At 52.6% G+C, this 7553-nt stretch overlaps 1 protein-coding gene across 1 annotated transcript in view; it reads left to right on the forward strand.

Moving 5' to 3' along the window:
• Nucleotides 1-7553, forward strand: part of dlgap1b (discs, large (Drosophila) homolog-associated protein 1b) — a 280337-nt gene that overhangs the window by 120651 nt on the left and 152133 nt on the right. The window lies entirely within an intron of this gene.

Consider the following 7553-nt stretch of genomic DNA (forward strand, 5'->3'; position numbering starts at 1 on the left):
AGTTTTTCCCCCCATGCGGCCCTTGAGCTAAAATGAGTTTGACACCCCTGGATTCGCTGATTCATGTACTGTGGAATTGTCATCAGAGGATAATATTAATTATAGTTATTATAATTATCACTACGCTATTATTAGTGCATCTACTGTCTTCAAAACCTAAAATAACACCATAGTTTCAAACTGTATTCAAGGATTCTTGAAGGCATTACAATTTTGTGCTATAAGATGCAAAAGGCGCAGTCAGGGCATTGAGGGATCCGGTTTGGTGGTTGCAGGATTAGGTCTCTGCTTTTTGCAGATGATGTGGTTCTGATGGCTTCAACTGGCCAGGATCTTCAGCTCTCACTGGATCGGTTCGCAGCCGAGTGTGAAGCGACTGGGGCGGGAATAAGCAACTCCAAGTCCGAGTCTGTGGTTCTCGCCCGGAAAAGGGTGGAGTGCCATCTCCGAGTTGGGGAGGAGATATTGCCCCAAGTGGAGGAGTTGAAGTACCTCGGATTCTTGTTCACGAGTCGAGGAAGAGTGGATCGTGAGATCGACAGGCGGATCGGTGCGGCGTCTTCAGTAATGCGGACGCTGTATCGATCCGTTGTGGTGAAGAAGGAGCTGAGCCGGAAGGCAAAGCTCTCAATTTACCGGTCGATCTACGTTCCCAACCTCACCTATGGTCATGAGCTTTGGGTCATGACCGAAAGGATAAGATCACGGGTACAAGCGGCCGAAATGAGATTCCTCCGACGGGTGGCAGGGCTCTCTCTTAGAGATAGGGTGAGAAGCTCTGCCATCCGGGAGGAACTCAAACTAAAGTCACTACTCCTCCACATCGAGAGGAGCCAGATGAGGTGGTTCGGGCATCTGGTCAGGATGCCACCCGAACGCCCCTCTAGGGAGGTGTTTAGGGCACGTCAGACCATACTTGCCAACCCTCCCGATTTTCCCGGGAGACTCCCGAATTTCAGTGCATCTCCCAAAAACCTCCCGGGGCAATCATTCTCCCGAATTTCTCCCGATTTCCATCCGGACAGCAATATTGGGGGCGTGCCTTAAAGGCACTGCCTTTAACGTCCTCTACAACCCGTCGTCAAGTTCGTTTCCATCCATCCATCCATCCATCATCTTCCGCTTATCCGAGGTCGGGTCGCGGGGGCAACAGCCTAAGCAGGGAAACCCAGACTTCCCTCTCCCCAGCGACTTCGTCTAGCTCTTCCCGGGGGATCCCGAGGCGTTCCCAGGCCAGCCGGGAGACATAGTCTTCCCAACGTGTCCTGGGTCTTCCCCGTGGCCTCCTACCGGTTGGACGTGCCCTAAACACCTCCCTAGGGAGGCGTTCGGGTGGCATCCTGACCAGATGCCCGAACCACCTCATCTGGCTCCTCTCGATGTGGAGGAGCAGCGGCTTTACTTTGAGTTCCTCCCGGATGGCAGAGCTTCTCACCCTATCTCTAAGGGAGAGCCCCGCCACCCGGCGGAGGAAACTCATTTCGGCCGCTTGTACCCGTGATCTTATCCTTTCGGTCATGACCCAAAGCTCATGACCATAGGTGAGGATGGGAACGTAGATCGACCGGTAAATTGAGAGCTTTGCCTTCCAGCTCAGCTCCTTCTTCACCACAACGGATCGGTACAAGGTCCGCATTACTGAAGACGCCGCACCAATCCGCCTGTCGATCTCACGATCCATTCTTCCCTCACTCGTGAACAAGACTCCTAGGTACTTGAACTCCTCCACTTGGGGCAGGGTCTCCTCCCCAACCCGGAGATGGCACTCCACCCTTTTCCGGGCGAGAACCATGGACTCGGACTTGGAGGTGCTGATTCTCATTCCGGTCGCTTCACACTCGGCTGCGAACCGATCCAGCGAGAGCTGAAGATCCCGGTCAGATGAAGCCATCAGGACCACATCATCTGCAAAAAGCAGAGACCTAATCCTGCGGTTACCAAACCGGAACCCCTCAACGCCTTGACTGCGCCTAGAAATTCTGTCCATAAAAGTTATGAACAGAATCGGTGACAAAGGACAGCCTTGGCGGAGTCCAACCCTCACTGGAAATGTGTTCGACTTACTGCCGGCAATGCGAACCAAGCTCTGGCACTGATCGTACAGGGAACGGACCGCCACAATAAGACAGTCCGATACCCCATACTCTCTGAGCACTCCCCACAGGACTTCCCGAGGGACACGGTCGAATGCCTTCTCCAAGTCCACAAAGCACATGTAGACTGGTTGGGCAAACTCCCATGCACCCTCAAGAACTCTGCCGAGAGTATAGAGCTGGTCCACAGTTCCACGACCAGGACGAAAACCACACTGTTCCTCCTGAATCCGAGGTTCGACTATCCGACGTAGCCTCCTCTCCAGTACACCTGAATAAACCTTACCGGGAAGGCTGAGGAGTGTGATCCCACGATAGTTGGAACACACCCTCCGGTCCCCCTTCTTAAAGAGAGGAACCACCACCCCGGTCTGCCAATCCAGAGGTACCGCCCCCGATGTCCACGCGATGCTGCAAAGTCTTGTCAACCAAGACAGCCCCACAGCATCCAGAGCCTTAAGGAACTCCGGGCGGATCTCGTCCACCCCTGGGGCCTTGCCACCGAGGAGCTTTTTAACTACCTCAGCGACCTCAGCCCCAGAAATAGGAGAGTCCACCACAGATACCCCAGGCACTGCTTCCTCATAGGAAGACGTGTTGGTGGGATTGAGGAGGTCTTCCACCTATCCACAACATCCGCAGTCGAGGTCAGCAGAACACCATCCGCACCATACACGGTGTTGATAGTGCACTGCTTCCCCTTCCTGAGGCGGCGGACGGTGGTCCAGAATCGCTTCGAAGCCGTCCGGAAGTCGTTTTCCATGGCTTCCCCGAACTCTTCCCATGTCCGAGTTTTTGCCTCCGCGACCGCTGAAGCTGCACACCGCTTGGCCTGTCGGTACCTGTCCACTGCCTCCGGAGTCCTATGAGCCAAAAGGACCCGATAGGACTCCTTCTTCAGCTTGACGGCATCCCTCACCGCTGGTGTCCACCAAGGGGTTTTAGGATTGCCGCCCCGACAGGCACCAACTACCTTGCGGCCACAGCTCCGATCTGCCGCCTCGACAATAGAGGTGCGGAACATGGTCCACTCGGACTCAATGTCCAGCACCTCCCTCGTGACATGTTCAAAGTTCTTCCGGAGGTGGGAATTGAAACTTTGTCTGACAGGAGACTCTGCCAGACGTTCCCAGCAGACCCTCACAATGCGTTTGGGCCTCCCAGGTCTGTCCGGCATCCACCCCCACCATCGCAGCCAACTCACCACCAGGTGGTGATCGGTAGAAAGCTCCGCCCCTCTCTTCACCCGAGTGTCCAAAACATGAGGCCGCAAATCTGATGACACAACTACAAAGTCGATCATGGAACTGCGGCCTAGGGTGTCCTGGTGCCAAGTGCACATATGGACACCCTTATGTTTGAACATGGTGTTTGTTATCGACAAACTGTGACGAGCACAAAAGTCCAATAACAAAACACCACTCGGGTTCAGATCCGGGCGGCCATTCTTCCCAATCACGCCTCTCCAGGTTTCACTGTCGTTGCCAACGTGAGCGTTGAAGTCTCCCAATAGGACAAGGGAATCACCCGGGGGAGCACTTTCCAGTACTCCCTCGAGTGTTCCCAAAAAGGGTGGGTACTCTGAACTGCTGTTTGGTGCATAAGCACAAACAACAGTCAGGACCCGTCCCCCCACCCGAAAGCGGAGGGAGGCTACCCTTTCGTCCACCGGGTTGAACTCCAACGTACAGGCTTTGAGCCGGGGGGAAACAAGAATTGCCACCCCGGCCCGTCGCCTCTCACTGCCGGCAACGCCAGAGTGGAAGAGGGTCCAATCCCTCTCGAGAGAAGTGGTTCCAGAGCCCTTGCTGTGCGTCGAAGTGAGTCCGACTATATCCAGCCGGAATTTCTCGACTTCGCGCACTAGCTCAGGCTCTTTCCCCCCCAGTGACGTGACGTTCCACGTCCCAAGAGCTAGCTTCTGTAGCCGAGGATCGGACCGCCAAGTGCCCTGCCTTCGGCTGTCGCCCAGCTCACAATGCACCCGACCTCTATGGCCCCTGCTATGGGTGGTGAGCCCATTGGAGGGGTGACCCACGTTGCCTCTTCGGGCTGTGCCCGGCCGGGCCCCATGGGAACAGGCCCGGCCACCAGGCGCTCGCCATCGTGCCCCACCTCCGGGCCTGGCTCCAGAGGGGGGCCCCGGTGACCCGCGTCCGGGCGAGGGAAATCTGGGTCCATGGTTTTTCATCTTCATAAAGGTCTTCGAGCTGCTCTTTGTCTGACCCCTCACCTAGAACCTGTTTGCCTTGGGAGACCCTACCAGGGGGCTTTATGCCCCCGGACAACATAGCTCCTAGGATCATTGGGACACGCAAACTCCTCTACCACGATAAGGTTGCAGCTCAGAGAGGAGTTCGTTTCCCTCCTTGCAAAACAGCGTGCCAGTCTAATCACACAATACATACATCTTTTACACACACACACAGGATCAACAGCCATACAGGTCACACTGATGGCGGCCGTATAAACAATCAATTAATCAATCAATCAATGTTTATTTATATAGCCCTAAATCACAACTGTCTCAAAGGGCAGCACAAGACACAACGACATCCGCGGTACATAGCCGCCATAAGGGCGAGGAAAAACACATCCCAGTGGGAGGTCGGTGACAATGACCCCCCTCCCCCTCTAGGGGAGACCGAAAGCAATGGATGTCGAGCGGGTCTAACATGATATTGTGAAAGTCCAGTCCATAGTGGATCCAACATAACAGTGAGAGTCAATCTTAATACTGTTACAAATATGCGCCACACTGTAAACCAATGGTTCCCAAACTTTTGCAGGCTGGCGCCCCCTTGGCTCCCCAGTGAATTCCTAGCGCCCCCCCCCCCCCCCCCCCCCACAGACACATATGGAAACAAACACCTCTTTCTTGATATTTGGTATGCTGCAATTTGAAAAGAGAAAGGTTAAACACAAATGTGTATTTCACAAATAAAACCAAATTTAGTAAACCAATTTATTTTTTAGCAGTTTTAACTGTTTCAGCAACATAGAATGGTAAATACCACCCTAACCAGCTCAACACAACACAACACGGCGCGTTCTGGCGAGTCCCTAATTTCATGTTGACTTGAACTCAAGATGATGTTGACCGCCAGAATGCGGTTTTTATTATAAAATAAAATTCTGAACATTACAAGCTTGAAATTACAAACTTGAGCTTTTGCTTTTGTAGTCTATGCTGTCGGATCTGACTGGGCCAGAGCGGCGTGTGGTAACCGGACCCTGATGCGTCGTCCACTGACTCGTCCTGCTGCACGTGTTGTGTACAAATCGTCAAACAAACGTTCGAACTTCTGACTTCGGACTGCCGCCCCCCTACCGCCCCCTTCTTCCTCACCGCCCCCTCAGATCTTTCCACCGCCCCCAGGGGGGCGGTACCGCCCACTTTGGGAACCACTGCTGTAAACCCACACCAAACAAGAATGACAAACACATTTCGGGAGAACATCCGCACCGTAACACAATATAAACACAACAGAAAAAATACCCAGAAGCCCTTGCAGCACTAACTCTTCCGGGAGACTATAATATACACCCCCGCAACCACCAAATCTCGCTCCCCCAATCCCGCCCACCTCAGCCCACCACCCCCGCCCCAACCCGCAACCCTGCATATGCTATATTAAATATAGTGCGTCTGCCTCACAATACGAAGTTCCTGCAGTCCTGGGTTCAAATCCAGGCTCGGGATCTTTCTGTGTGGAGTTTGCATGTTCTCCCCATGAATGCGTGGGTTCCCTCCGGGTACTCCGGCTTCCTCCCACTTCCAAAGACATGCACCTGGGGATAGGTTGATTGGCAACACTAAATTGGCCCTCGTGTGTGAATGTGAGTGTGAATGTTGTCTGTCTATCTGTGTTGGCCCTGCGATGAGGTGGCGACTTGTCCAGGGTGTACCCTGCCTTCCGCCCAATTGTAGCTGAGATAGGCGCCAGCGCCCCCCGCGACCCCGAAAGGGAATAAGCGGTAGGAAATGGATGGACGGATGGATAAAAAGAACAGTAAGCAGCTATGTTTTATTAATATACCATAGCTGCGTGTGTCAAATATGAGTCGTTAAATGACTCCCGCCTCCTGGTGGTAGAGAGCGCTAGTGATCCTTCTTGCGACTACTCGGCTGCAGAAGAAGTGACAACGAGCAGCAAGGAGTTTTTCCTCTCGGGCACTGGTGGGAGACCCGGGACACGTTGGGAAGTGAAGTGAATTATATTTATATAGCGCTTTCCTCTAGTGACTCAAAGCGCTTTACATAGTGATACCCAATATCTAAGTTACATTTAAACCAATGTGGGTGGCACCGTGAGCAGGTGGGTAAAGTGTCTTGCCTAAGGTCACAACGGCAGTGACTAGGATGGCGGAAGCGGGAATCGAACCTGCAACCCTCAAGTTGCTGGCACGGCCACTCCACCAACCGAGCAATACCGCCCCAAGACTATGTCCCCTGGCTGGCCTCGCCTGGGAACGCCTCGGGATCCCCCGGGAGGAGCTGGACGTAGTGGCTGGGGAGAGGAGAGTCTGGGCTTCCCTGCTTAGGCTGCTGCCCCCGCTATCTGACCTGGGATAAGCGGAAGAAGATGCATGGACGGATGGAAAATTAAACATAAGTTTCTCCGACATTCAAAAACTGGTTTAATGGAGACAATGAAACACAAATAAGTACATAAAGGCTGTTTTTTTTCCACTCTCCTGCTACTTTAATTGAATCCCATGTCGGCATGTGGATGTTTGCATCATGTTTCACAGCAGTTATGCACCGCAAACACTCCGACGCTTGACAGCTTGTGTTCAACATAACCCATTTTTTTCAGCAATGCCGATGTCTTTATGACAAGTTGTTTTCGACCTAACGCTTCAACAAAGATGTGGTTTCTCTCCCGTCCCAACAGGTCGGGGTCCTAACCAAGACTCTGTTTTCACCCCCCTTGTGTTTATCAAAGTCTGCAGCAGCAGCAACATCTCCCTCTCACATCAAAACGGTCGTACATGCAGCAAGATGAAGCCATCTTATCTCCCATCTGTGGCTGCCGAAGATGAAAGTCTTAGTGAGCTCTCTCCGGGAGAGAAGCCGCCTGAGCAAGGTGGCGAGCCCCTCTAAAAAGAAAAAGAGCAAATCCGGGCCGCAGAGTACGATAAAAGGAAGTCGAAGTTGCAAAACAGAAACGGAGCTAAAAAAAAAAAAAAGGGTGCCAGGGAACGTCTTAAGAGCAGGGGGGGGGGACAAAAAAAAAAAAGAGTACATCAGGGGAAGTGGTGTCGGTGATGCTCGGCAACATTTCTCTCAAACCAAAAGAGCCATTAAGCAGTCCTTTCAGGATTTTGCTGGGGTTTTTTTTGTTTTGTTTTTCTGATTGCATTCAATGTCTGAATTTGTGGCAGCTTTTTAAAAGAAGTTGCATAAAAGGCATGGATGTTTTGAGGCTTTTTTTTCCCCTAAATAACATTAATTCA

Source organism: Nerophis ophidion, linkage group LG15 (assembly GCF_033978795.1).
Source record: "Nerophis ophidion isolate RoL-2023_Sa linkage group LG15, RoL_Noph_v1.0, whole genome shotgun sequence".
Lineage (NCBI taxonomy): Eukaryota > Metazoa > Chordata > Actinopteri > Syngnathiformes > Syngnathidae > Nerophis > Nerophis ophidion.